Raw genomic sequence first — 14,630 nt, 5'->3', positions numbered from 1 at the left:
ACATTATGCTATAAGATTAGACTATAACATTAGACTATAACATTAGACTATAACATTAGGCTATTCATCTCATTTTCAACAGAAATCTGGGCAGGGTCTGTTTTGGTTTTATTGTGGGGGTCTTCCGGTTAAGCACTTCAGGCCAATAATTTGCAGCTAGCTAGCTAACTCACTTGCTATCGCTTCTCACAACTCCCTAAACATGGATTCATACAAAAGTGGCCTTTTTTGTTTGGTAAAGGGATGCCAAAATAACTGGCATGAACGGAGGCTGTTCATGGAGCAGGAGTGTTTTGGCTACCTGACTTTTGTGATGAGCGAATGCAGTTGTGAGGCGCCTTTTGATTTGCACCCACCTCTAAAGACGTTGGGTCTCTTCGGATTTGGCTCAAAGCATTGAACTTGAAGAAACTACCAAACCGGCACTGTGTGTTCCAGTGGTTGTCAGTGCCATTTAAGATGAGGGAGGACTATTTATTTTTTCATGAGCATGGCCTTATTTATTATTTTAGCAATATTGGATAGCTCTTATTCATAGTCAATTGACCCAGATCAATGTAACAGCAATAGGTTTAGGCTAATACATGATACTCTAATTTTCCATATACACATTGCTACAATCTAGCCTATGAATTAAAGTTTACAATGTAGATGCACACAGGTTGAGAGACAAATTCAAGGTGACAGACAGTGACACATGAACAGACAGTGACATTCAATACCACCTTGCAGACTCTAGCCTGCATCTAGCTGCTATAGGGTGTAATCATTAGACCAACAGTTGCAAACAAGATTTTATATTTGACAAATTCAGGTATGTTTGTCCATGTATTGTTCCGTTTGCTTCCATTTAAGAAACATTTTCAACAGACTTGGCAGTATGAATACACCTCTGATCACGCATAAACACAGTTTACTTTCATAGCAGCCACGTGGTATTTCTTCTCGCATCTCTCCTCTTCCCTTTGCTTGTGGACATCAATGCACAACACATCAGCTGTATGTGACAAGGTAAAAAAAAACTTTCCAAGACAAACCGCTACACACAGCCTACATCGTTGTCACCATATTTTTTACCTTTATTTAACTAGGCATATCAGTTAAGAACACATTATTATTTTCAATGACGGCCTAGGAACATTGGGTTAACTGCCTGTTCAGGGGCAGAACAACAGATTTGTACCTTGTCAGCTCGGGGGTTTAAACTTGCAACCTACCGGTTACAAGTCCAACGCTCTAACCTAGACGCTCTAACTAGGCTACCCTGCTAGCTGACTGGGGCGGCAGGTACCCTAGTGGGGCGGCAGGTACCCTAGTGGGGCGGCAGGTACCCTAGTGGGGCGACGGGTACCCTAGTGGGGCGGCAGGTACCCTAGTGGGGCGGCAGGTACCCTAGTGGGGTGGCAGGTAGCCTAGTGGGGGCGGCAGGTACCCTAGTGGGGCGGCAGGTAGCCTAGGGGCGGCAGGTACCTAGTGGGGCGGCAGGTACCCTAGTGGGGGCAGGCAGGTAGCCTAGTGGGGCGGCAGGTACCAGGTACCTAGTGGGGCGGCAGGTACCCTAGTGGGGCGGCAGGTAGCCTAGTGGGGCGGCAGGTACCCTAGTGGAGCGGCAGGTAGCCTAGTGGTTAGAGCGTTGGGCCAGTAACCAAAAGGTTGCTGTATTGAATCCCCGAGCTGACAAGGTAAAAATATGTTGTTCTGCCAATGAACAAGGCAGTAAACCCATTGTTCCCCGGTAGGCCATCATTGTAAACTGACTTGCCTAGTTAAAAAAAGGTTAAATATATATATTTTTAATGAATAACGTGTTGGTAAACCTGCTACAATCATGCAGTAATGTTACAGTGTACAGTCAGTAAGCAGTTACACCGGCGGGCCACGGTGGCAATAAATTATAATCGAATACCGAAAGCTTATCTTGACTTGGAAGAGTTCCAGTGTTGTGTTGGAAAGGCATAGCCAGCTGGCTAACATAGCATAGCTCTGAGCAGGGTGTTTCAGTAGGCTGAACTAGCTAACTCCATTTGTGTGAAACTGAAAGTGGAAAAAAGGACACTCTCTCTTTCTTCTCCTTCATTTTGGAAGAAATGTATTTGTTCAACTAGTGTCTTTCTCTCTCTTTGAGTCAACCACTCACCACATTTTATACACTGCTGTGCTAGCCAGCTGTAGCTTATGCTTTCAGTGCTAGATTAATTATCTGATCCTTTGATTGGCTGGACAACATGCCAGTTCATGCTGCAAGAACTCTGATAGGCTGGAGGACAGCCTCCGGAAGTAGTCAAAATTACTGTGCAAGTCTATGGAAGTGGGTGAGAACCATGAGCCTCCTCGGTTTTGTATTGAGGTCAACGTACCCAGAGGAGGACGGAAGCTAGCTGTCCTCCAGCTACACCATGGTGCTACTTTACATAGCGTTGTTGAGGCGACTGTAGGCCTTTGCAAATTAGTCTGTTTTAATCAATTATTTGGTGACATGATTATATTTAGTATAGTTTTATCTAAAACTGATAGCTTTTTAAATGTTTTACAATTAAACATTTTATGAAATTCACTGAGGAGGATGGTCCTCCCCTTCCTCCTCTGAGGAGCCTCAGACTGTTCCTATCACTTTGTGGACAAGAGGCCGACTGAAGACCATCCTTTCTCTGAGAAGTGGCTGGGTTATGATGCTCCCGTACAGAACATCTCACCAGGACATCAACAGTGTGCCAATGCCACCGCAGCGTAAAGATGCTGGTACTCAATGGGAGGTTCCAGAACTTACTGATCACAGCTACGTGTCAAGAGAACCAGTCACCAAGCCCACCTGCCATAAACAAACCCAATGTGGTGGTGCAGAGCCATTGACCCAAACCATTCTGAAGAATGACACTAGCTCAGTGTTGTATACTGGCCTTTCACTTACTGTTTTCTTTGACCATGTAGCATTTCTGCAGAAATTCTACAAGGTTTACTTCAAAATGCATATAACGGATAAAATACCGTTAACCTTACTGAAGCTGAAGCTGAATCTACTCCAGGGTGATTGTCATGGTTGTCGTAAGAACGGGCCCAAGGCGAAGTGAAACTAAAGCAAAAAAAATAAATCAATAAACAAACAACTAAACCTGACTACGTGGTGCACAGACACAAACACAAAACAATATCCCACAAACACAGGGTGGAGAAATATTTACTTAAATATGATCCCCAATTAGAGACAACGATTACCAGCTACCTCTAATTGGGAATCATACAAAACACCAACATAGAAAATATAAACTAGAACACAACAAAGAAATGATAAACTAGAATACCCCCTAGTCATGCCCTGACCTACTACACCATAGAGAAACAAATGCTCTCTATGGTCAGGGCATGACAGTGATCTTGCGGAATGCTTTGCTGTGTCCCAGGGAGTAGTGAGCAGAATCCTTTCCTACTTGATTGACACAATGGAGGAGCACATGAGGATCTATACATTCCATGGCTGCCGAGGGAGACGATCGAGAACATAATGCCTCAGTGCAACACCACTTGCATCATCGACTGCTCTGAAAAGACTCTTCAGAAAGCACAAAATCTCCATTCCAGATGGGAGTTATACAGCCACTATTATTCGAGCAAAACTCTACAGCAGTGCTTCCCAAACTTTTTATAGTCCCGTACCCCTTCAAACATTCAACCTCCAGCTGCGTACTCTCAAATGTTGTTTTTTTGCCATCATTGTAAGCCTGCCACACTCACACTATATGATACATTTAGTAAACATTAGAATGAGTGTGAGTTTTTGTCACAACCTGACTCGTGGGAAGTGACAAAGATCTCTTATAGGACCAGGCACAAATAATAATGTAATAATAATCAATCATTTTGCTCTTTATTTAGCCATCTTACAGATAAAACTTTATTTGTTAATAAAAATTGTGAATAATTCACCACAGGTTAATGAGAAGGGTGTGCTTTAAAGGATGTGCATAGCTCTGCAATGTTCGGTTGTATTGGAGGGAGTCTCAGTCTTAAATAATTTTCCAATAATTTGCCTGTATTTAGTTTTCATGCTAGTGAGGGCCGAGAATCCACTCTCACATAGGTATGTGGTTGCAAAGGGCAGCAGTGTCTTAAAAAAATCTTAGGGATAGCCCACTTTTTTACAATTTGCGCCTAAATTACATACCCAAATCTAACTGCCTGTAGCTCTGGCCCTGAAGCAAGGATATGCGTATTCTTGGTACCATTTGAAAGGAAACACTTTGAAGTTTGCAGAAATGTGAATTGAATATAGGAGAATATAACACAATAGATCTGGTAGAAGAAAATACAAAGAAAAAAAACAACTCGTCTTTTTCTTACCACCATCTTTGAAATGCAAGAGAAATGTCATAGTTATAGCCATCACTCTGGTTGTAATTCCGATATTGTCCACAAGATGGCAGCAGTGTATGTGCAAAGTTTCAGATAGATAACTTGAAAAATTTGTGAACAACAATACATGTGGTCAAGTCCCCAGGTACATTTGGGAAAATCGTGAAGGAAACATTCGCATTCATATTCCATTTTTCATACGAACGTGATTTGACTCGTTAAAACAACGTTTAGGGTGAGGGTTTCACAGATTCCTTTCTTTGCAAAATGAACGAGTGGAAATACAAAATCGATCGCACGTGCTATTTGGACCTTTTTATGATATGAAAAATGATTTTATCTAACAAAACGACACTTCATGTAATCTCTGGGACCCTTTGGATGATAAATCAGATCAAGATTTCAGAATGTAAGTACACATTTCACCTTCAGAGATGAATTTATCAAACCTATCATTGTGAAAAAAGCGCTTTGTTGTTAGGTTCTCTCCTCAAACAATAACATGGCATTTTTTTGCAGTAATAGCTACTGTAAATTGGACAGTGCAGTTATATTAACAAGAATTTAAGCTTTCAGCTGATATAAGACACTTATATGTACCAACATTTGTTGTTTCTCTCAAATCTGTGAACTTGATATAACGCGCTGCATGATTTACAACTGTCCCGTTGATGGAATGCCGATCCTTAAGAAGCGCTATTTGCCAAGGCAAAGAGCGCAGCCCAATCCAGAAATCTGTCAGTGGCTTTTGATTAAATTATATTTTCACAGAACCGCTTGTGGCAATTTCGATGAGGCTCTCTTGTTCAGATATCGGTAAGTGTACTGGAGGCAGGGCATGAAAGGGATAACGAATCCAGTTGTTTTTGTCATCCGTTTTGGGAAGTACCTGCGTAATTCTGCACCCAAATCACTCATGTGCTTCACTATATCACATTTGACATTGTCCGTAAGCTTGAGTTCATTTGCACACAAAAATCATACAATGATGGAAAGGCCTGTGTGTTGTCCTTGTTAATGCAGAGAGAGAAGAGCTCCAACTTTTTAATCATAGCCTCAATTTTGTCCCGCACATTGAATATAGTTGCAGAGTCCCTGTAATCCTAGATTCAGATCATTCAGGTGAGAAAAACATCATCCAGGTAGGGCAGTCATATGAGAAACTCGTCATCATGCAAGCGGTCAGACAAGTGAAAATGATGGTCAGTAAAGAAAACTTTAAGCTCGTCTCTATTAAAAAAAAACGCATCAATACTTTGCCCCTTGATAACCAGCGCACTTCTTCTGTATGTTGTAAAATCATTACATGGTTCCTGCCCATATCATTGCATAGTGCAGAAAATACATGAGAGTTCAGGGGCCTTGCTTTAGCAAAGTTAACCATTTTCATTGTAGTGTACAAAACGTCTTTCAAGCTGTCAGGCATTCCCTTGGCAGCAAGAGCCTCTTGGTGGATGCTGCAGTGTTACCCAAGTGGCGTCAGGAGCAACTGCTTGCACGTGCGTTACCACTCTACCATGTCTCCCTGTCTTGGCTATTGTGCCATCAGTACAGATACCAACACATCTTGACCACCAAACTCTAATTGATGTCACAAAGCTGTCCAGTACTTTAAAAATATAATTTCCTGTTGTCCTGGTTTCCAGAAGAGGATGTCTTCCATAATTGACCCATCTTTAACATAATGGGCATATACCAGGAGCTGTGCCATGCCCCCCACGTCTGTTGACTCATCCAGCTGCAACACATATAATTCACTGGCTTGTATGCAAAGCAGTAATTGTTTCAAAACATCTCCTGCCATGTCACTGATGCATCGTGACACCGTGTTGTTTGATGAAGATATTGTCTGTATAGGTTTCACATTTCACATTCTTAAAATAAAGTGGTGATCCTAACTGACCTAAAACAGATTTTTACTAGGATTAAATGATAGGAATTGTGAAAAACTGAGTTTAAATGTATTTGGCTAAGGTGTATGTAAATGTTCGACTTCAACTGTATATATAGTTTCCTATTTAATCTGAATAATTTTAATGTTCATACATTTTAAATATACTGTAGCTTTGCCTGTTCCTGATAATTACAGGCATCCAATCGGTGCTGTTATCATGCCTTCTTCAATCTATTTAAACATTTTAAAAATCAACATCAAAATGTCTCTTGCAGACCAAGAGGAAAGACTGTTTATCAAGTCCCACACTGAAAATCAAACCCAGAATCAAACTGAAAAGACATTTGAAACCCTTAGACATGCCTCCTCGTCCTTCATTTCAAAATGTTAAATATCAAAGAAAATGTCAAGAAAGTGGAATTTCATAGTGTTTTCATTAACACCATAATTTGTCAAGCGCAAGATGAGTTATGGTATGCTTAGGTAAGTTCATGAAGTGCCATATGAAAATTAAGAGCCATACAAGGTACAATTAAAATATGAATACATCATAAGGAGTTATCTGTAGGCATTAGATAAACATGTATGAAGAGAGCTGTACAAGGCAAGACAAAAAAAACACACCAATTAAGAGTTATGCTTAGATAATAAGGTAGAGCTGACAGAGAGCTGTACAAGGCAAGACAAAAAAAAACACACCAATTAAGAGTTATGCTTAGATAATAAGGTAGAGCTGACAGAGAGCTGTACAAGGCAAGACAAAAAAAAACACACCAATTAAGAGTTATGCTTAGATAATAAGGTAGAGCTGACAGAGAGCTATACAAGGCAAGACAAAAAAAAACACACCAATTAAGAGTTATGCTTAGATAATAAGGTAGAGCTGACAGAGAGCTATACAAGGCGCAACTATTTCAAAACACAAGTTATTAGGCCCGAGCCTTGATACCACATAGATGAACATATTTGGAGCACAGAGTTAGTCTATCTGACTGGAACTCATCTACTATCCTTGGCAGCATATGTGTGAAATAAAATGCCTTCAGTTTAGGGATAACATCAGCACAGAACTTCACATCAAAAGTCACATCAATAACAACCTGCTCGGATGGACCCTAGATCAGCAGTTTGCATCTCTCCAGTCCTGCGCAGAGCATGCCCATTTGCATCTGCATGTAGTACCTACGGGTTCCATTAGGTTTCCGCTGAGGAACCCCATCCGCCAGCTTCACATCAGTGAGTTTGCCAGAGAACAGTTCCGTCAGAGACTCACACTTCTTACTCAGAACAGGACATTTGATTTCTAGAAGTTCTTGAGAGTTTAACACTCCGTCTGGGCTTGCAGAAAGACATGTCTCCTTGACACTCACTACTGTGCCTCTACTCTCCAGCCATGTGTAGGCCACCTGCTCATTCTCCTTGCCATATGTGGTTGCTGAGTTCCCATGGAACCGGGGGGAGTTGTCGGGATATGTTGAGATGCGCACAGGAACCTTCTTTGCTGAGCTAGCAGTGGTGGGAAGTTTACGAGCGTCATACCACGATTGGGAGGCACTCTGTGGATTAGTGAAGTCCTCCAAGCTGGCTCATTTATACTCCTCCAGCTTAACATAAATGTCATATAATGACAAGCGTTTCTAACACTGCATGGTTCATGCCGTGTTCAACATGAGGCTGATGTAGCTGTGCTGCTGCGGCTGGAACTTGATGACTGTTTGGTTTAGCTTTGATGTACTTGTGCAGACAGCTCCCTACTCAAACTTTGGCCCCTTCCAAACTCTTCTTAAGTCCATTGTGGGAGTGGTATGCAGGATTTGGATGTAGAGATGGAGATGTGGCCGGGGTGCTGTCAGAGAACTCTTCACATTGTTTGTGATGTTTGAAACAGATCTCGCTCAACCTTTTTGGAGATAAATTCCGCTGTGTCGCAGAGTTCCATTGGCAATGTTAATCTGTACAGAACACCCCTGTCCATCCTCCATGCACAGCATTCTGCACCGGCAACAAAACACTACTGTTAGAATAGTCAATTACAGTACAGCACACTAGTTTACATGGTATTCACAGTTTACTAGTTTACACAGTTCCCTTTTAACTAGTAGGTTTGGGTTGTGTTGGTCATTTCCTATTTGATTGTAAAACTCACCATGATTCTGTACCTACCTCATTGCCATTCGAGATTAGGCTGATATACTACACAATGAGTCGTTGAAACCAAGAATCACGTGGGCATGCTGTACTAGTTAACGTTATCAGTTCTGGTCAGTGATATGGTATCATCACAATTAGCCAGCTAGCTAAGTAACTAGCTAACATCAAACATATCAGTCATAAAAAGGTTATGATAAAGTTATGATTAAAAAAAAGCCAGCTAGCTAGCTACCTTCCATAGTATTACAGCTTAATGACTACAAGACTTCTCCTGCCTTGCAACACAAGAACACCCTGCAGTCTCCACCGTGCTGACTGAAGATACAAGAATCCAGGCAGAATGATGGTGTGTTTTGCTCTGACTGGGCTGGACATCTGCTTTGAGGAACACCAGGTTGTCATCCTCAAGACAATGAATAAGCAAGTGTCTAACTTTGCCGCTGTGGAGGTATTTATATGCATCTGTACTTTTGTATCTCCTCATCTCTGACCCATCCACACCGAGAGACAATATGAAATAATTGACAATGTCTTCGTTGGTGATATGTGGCCATTTTTTATTTCGTCCTCCCACTCTTGAATAATCCATGGATGTGGCACAGACTTGCCATTTGACTTTGAAAGATTTTTCTTGGTATTTTGAGATAGCTAGCTAACGTGCGCAAAACGGAAAGAAGGCCACAAAGGAAGACCTCCATGTAACAGAACGTTCTGACATCGTTTTGTTTCCGGGTTATTAACCCTTGTGTGATGTTCATGTTTTTGTTATTCACCCAATGTTCACGGGTCTGATGGACCCACAATATTATTGGGTTTTTAAAACAATACAGCCATAACAATTTGCGTAAAAATACTTAATACTTAGATGTTGACTTATATCAATTACAAGCAGTATGGACATACATGGTTAAAATGTGCCATTTACCTCTGCTAGATCACATTTATCAATAAAAGCACTATTCTTCGTTTTAATAAAATGTGATTTTTGTCATCAAAAATCTATTAGAATCATGACATGGGTGGAATTAATCAAGTTTATCTTGAACAAATATAAATGAAATAAGGTTTTCAGGTGTTCATCACTATTGATGTTTTTTGCTTTGAACTGAACAAATTGGAAGGACACATTTTACATACTGTATTTAATGGAAATGATAAATGAGCCGCAACGAACAGAGTTTTACTGTGTGTGTGTTGCAAATGTATTTATTGCACTTGATGCATGTGTACTCTGTCTTCCTGTCCTTCTTGGGTCCACACACATCATAGTGCTTCTTCTTGTTGCTACCGGCTTCAATCTAGAATGATGAAAACACTTAGTTCAGGAATTTTACTAACATCTCACTCACATATATAGTTAGAGCAGGCCAAGGTAGGAGAGTCAGACATACATACATGCAACAACATCACTCACACGTGCTTCCGGTATTGGAGTTGTTGTTTCTGTGAGTCGGGCGGATGGGGCACCAACATCCACTTCCTGAATCCTCCTCAGGATGGTTGCAGAAGCTGGGGTCCTGGGGATATGTTGCCTCCTCTGGATTGGAGGTCTTACCAGTGCCTTTCCCAGCTCCTCAAGAAAGAGCCGTCTCCTCTGGAGCATCCCTCTGTTCCAATATGGGTTCAATGCCATCCAGATGACAAACGCGTTGTACGCCGAGATGTCCAAGATCTTGAAGAATATCACAAGTGGCCAGCAAAGGATTCTTCTTTGCCAGCTGTAGCCAGTCAACAGCTTGTCTAAGTCATCACAGGCAGCCCAGATCTTGATTCCATATTTAGTGGGTTTAGACGGTATGTACTGCCTGAAGGGGCAATTCAAAAGAAGACTTTATGTCCTGCACATGAGTAACCGCTGCACCCCACACAGCCTGCTCGGCCCTGGTTGAGTAACCGCTGCACCCCACACAGCCTGCTCGGCCCTGGTTGAGTAACCGCTGCACCCCACACAGCCTGCTCGGCCCTGGTTGAGTAACCGCTGCACCCCACACAGCCTGCTCGGCCCTGGTTGAGTAACCGCTGCACCCCACACAGCCTGCTCGGCCCTGGTTGAGTAACCGCTGCACCCCACACAGCCTGCTCGGCCCTGGTTGAGTAACCGCTGCACCCCACACAGCCTGCTCGGCCCTGGTTGAGTAACCGCTGCACCCCACACAGCCTGCTCGGCCCTGGTTGAGTATCCGCTGCACCCCACACAGCCTGCTCGGCCCTGGTTGAGCAACCGCTGCACCCCACACAGCCTGCTCGGCCCTGGTTGAGCAACCGCTGCACCCCACACAGCCTGCTCGGCCCTGGTTGAGTAACCGCTGCACCCCACACAGCCTGCTCGGCCCTGGTTGAGTAACCGCTGCACCCCACACAGCCTGCTCGGCCCTGGTTGAGTAACCGCTGCACCCCACACAGCCTGCTCGGCCCTGGTGAGTAACCGCTGCACCCCACACAGCCTGCTCGGCCCTGGTTGAGTATCCGCTGCACCCCACACAGCCTGCTCGGCCCTGGTTGAGCAACCGCTGCACCCCACACAGCCTGCTCGGCCCTGGTTGAGCAACCGCTGCACCCCACACAGCCTGCTCGGCCCTGGTTGAGTAACCGCTGCACCCCACACAGCCTGCTCGGCCCTGGTTGAGTATCCGCTGCACCCCACACAGCCTGCTCGGCCCTGGTTGAGCAACCGCTGCACCCCCACACAGCCTGCTCGGCCCTGGTTGAGTAACCGCTGCACCCCACACAGCCTGCTCGGCCCTGGTTGAGTAACCGCTGCACCCCACACAGCCTGCTCGGCCCTGGTTGAGTAACCGCTGCACCCCACACAGCCTGCTCGGCCCTGGTTGAGTAACCGCTGCACACCACACAGCCTGCTCGGCCCTGGTTGAGTAACCGCTGCACCCCACACAGCCTGCTCGGCCCTGGTTGAGTAACCGCTGCACCCCACACAGCCTGCTCGGCCCTGGTTGAGTAACCGCTGCACCCCACACAGCCTGCTCGGCCCTGGTTGAGTAACCGCTGCACCCCACACAGCCTGCTCGGCCCTGTTTGAGTATCCGCTGCACCCCACACAGCCTGCTCGGCCCTGGTTGAGTAACCGCTGTACCCCACACAGCCTGCTCGGCCCTGGTTGAGTAACCGCTGCACCCCACACAGCCTGCTTTTCCCTGGTTGAGTAACCGCTGCACCCCACACAGCCTGCTCGGCCCTGGTTGAGTAACCGCTGCACCCCACACAGCCTGCTCAGCCCTGGTTGAGTAACCGCTGCACCCCACACAGCCTGCTCAGCCCTGGTTGAGTATCCGCTGCACCCCACACAGCCTGCTCGGCCCTGGTTGAGCAACCGCTGCACCCCACACAGCCTGCTCGGCCCTGGTTGAGTAACCACTGCACCCCACACAGCCTGCTTGGCCCTGGTTGCATCCTTATCACATTGGCAGCCATGCGGCATGGCTCATTCCTTGGGCAAGAAAACCATTCAATTTCACAATTTTTGGACATCTATATTTCTCCTCCTGCAGGCTGCTGATGAGCTGGTTGCTAAAGGGCTGGTTGAGGGTCAATCTCATCCTCTTCTTCCAACACAATGTCAGACTCTGAATTGACAGAGACATGATCCTCATCGTCTAAAGTGGAAGACGCTCCTTCAACACTAGCTTCTCTCTCTGCAAAAATGATTTCTAAGGCCCTCTGAGCAGAGATGATTTGTGTGGTGTTCGGGTCCACTGTAATATAAATGTGTAGGGGGGTGCATCGTGGGCACTCAATGAAAATGTGTTATTTGATATGTTCTTCACAGAAAATGAGCCAAGGCCAATGAATCTCAGGTTTAAAAAATAATTCCTTTTAACATGTTTATTTTAGTAAACATAGAAAATTGGTCCCACAGACCCGAACACCACACAAGTGTTAAATAAGGTGAATGAGATTAGACTATAACATTAGGCTATCTCAATGGTATTATTATCAACAACCTGTATCTAAAGCTGTGCTGTCCTCTAACCTGGGCTTTACACATCTTCACTATAGTGCCCTTGGCTCATCTTCATAAAATATGCATTATGTCTTCACTGCACTGAGCAAGCCTGCTCTAACGCTGATAGATGACTGATGGATCTATAGATAACTGATAGGCCCTACCTGCGTGTTTACGTCGCACACAGACCTCTGTGCAAACATACATTCCTAACACATCTCCGTTCACACATCAATAGACAGACTCATAAATCTCCTCAACAGAATTAGCAGAAACAATTTAAGCAGAGAGTGCTTTTATTTTATCATTTATCTTCCCCTGCCGGCAACCCAGAAGCCCCCTGGAGTGATAAATTTGCCTGTCACTTTGCCAAGGCGACTGGGATCCGAGCACATGTAATAATGTACAAATAATTACCCAGGGGAGAGGTGTGGAGGTACCTCTGCTGCACCCCACACAGCCTGCTCGCCCTGTGTGTGTGTGTGTGTGTGTGTGTGTGTGTGTGTGTGTGTGTGTGTGTGTGTGTGTGTGTGTGTGTGGTGGGGGGTTACTCAATGACACCAGTTACTGAGCCTTTGTAGGGATTCAGGAGGCTCCCCAGAGAAGCCAGGGCTTCTGTCTCTCTACTGATCTATCACACCTGAGTAAATAGGTAAATCCACACAGAGCTCACACACTTCGTCTGAGATTCTAAACTAGAATCACACTCAGTCTGTTTGTCTGAGTGTGTTTTTCCAGTATTTAGTCTACTTTGTGTATCTGGATGTGAGTTAGTTTTTCTGTTTGTGTGTATATTGTCTGTGTGTTTATGTGTGTGCCTGTGTTTGTGTGTGTGTATAGTGTGTGTATAGTGTGTGTATAGTGTATAGTGTGTGTATAGTATGTGGATAGTGTGTGTAGTGTGGATAGTGTGTATCGTGTGGATAGTGTGGATAGTGTGTATAGTGTGGATAGTGTGGATAGTGTGTATAGTGTGTATAGTGTGGATAGTGTGTATAGTGTGGATAGTGTGGATAGTGTGTATAGTGTGTATAGTGTGGATAGTGTGTATAGTGTGGATAGTGTGGATAGTGTGTATAGTGTGGATAGTGTGTATAGTGTGTTTAGTGTGTATAGTGTGGATAGTGTGTATAGTGTGCATAGTGTGTATAGTGTGTATAGTGTGTATAGTGTGTATAGTGTGGATAGTGTGGATAGTGTGGATAGTGTGTATAGTGTGGATAGTGTTGATAGTGTGTATAGTGTGTATAGTGTGGATAGTGTGGATAGTGTTGATAGTGTGTATAGTGTGGATAGTGTTGATAGTGTGTATAGTGTGTATAGTGTGTATAGTGTGGATAGTGTGGATAGTGTGGATAGTGTGTATAGTGTGGATAGTGTTGATAGTGTGTATAGTGTGTATAGTGTGGATAGTGTGGATAGTGTGTATTTCTGCAAGAGCCGCCAGCAAGCACTCAAAGAATTAACCAAGCCACTTGCCATGTCTTTTCTCATCTATTTTTTGCTGTAGTGTTTTTCCTTCAATTTTCCACATAAGTGGTTCTGATTCTCACCCCGGCGGATGGGATTGGAGGGGTCTGTATCTGTGGCACTATATTTGCTATAGCTTAAGTCAGTGGGGGAGACATTTCTACACAGCACCAGAGTGGTAGGACATAGTAGGGGAGACATTTTAACACAGCACCAGAGTGGTAGGACATAGTAGGGGAGACATTTTAACACAGCACCAGAGTGGTAGGACATAGTAGGGGAGACATTTTAACACAGCACCAGAGTGGTAGGACATAGTGGGGGAGACATTTCTACACAGCACCAGAGTGGTAGGACATAGTAGGGGAGACATTTCTACACAGCACCAGAGTGGTAGGACATAGTAGGGGAGACATTTTAACACAGCACCAGAGTGGTAGGACATAGTGGGGGAGACATTTCTACACAGCACCAGAGTGGTAGGACATAGTAGGGGAGACATTTCTACACAGCACCAGAGTGGTAGGACATAGTAGGGGAGACATTTCTACACAGCACCAGAGTGGTAGGACATAGTAGGGGAGACATTTCTACACAGCACCAGATTGGTAGGACATAGTAGGGGAGACATTTCAACACAGCACCAGATTGGTAGGATGCACTAAGTCGGGAGCTAGCTCTGCTTCTACAGTAGCAGAAAGCCTTGATCCTGGTCACTGTGGTCACATCAAAGCCCTGATCCTGGTCACTGTGGTCACATCAAAGCCCTAATCCTGGTCACTGTGGTCACATCAAAGCCCTGATCCT

General features: G+C 44.4%; 1 protein-coding gene across 7 annotated transcripts in view; it reads left to right on the top strand.

Annotated features, from left to right (window-relative positions):
* robo2 (roundabout, axon guidance receptor, homolog 2 (Drosophila)) overlaps positions 1–14,630 on the top strand; it is a 388,246-nt gene that overhangs the window by 320,756 nt on the left and 52,860 nt on the right. The window lies entirely within an intron of this gene.

The sequence above is a fragment of the Oncorhynchus tshawytscha genome, linkage group LG13 (assembly GCF_018296145.1).
Source record: "Oncorhynchus tshawytscha isolate Ot180627B linkage group LG13, Otsh_v2.0, whole genome shotgun sequence".
NCBI lineage: Eukaryota > Metazoa > Chordata > Actinopteri > Salmoniformes > Salmonidae > Oncorhynchus > Oncorhynchus tshawytscha.
The sequence above is the reverse complement of the archived record's forward strand: the minus strand, read 5'-3'. Positions and strand labels throughout refer to the sequence as shown.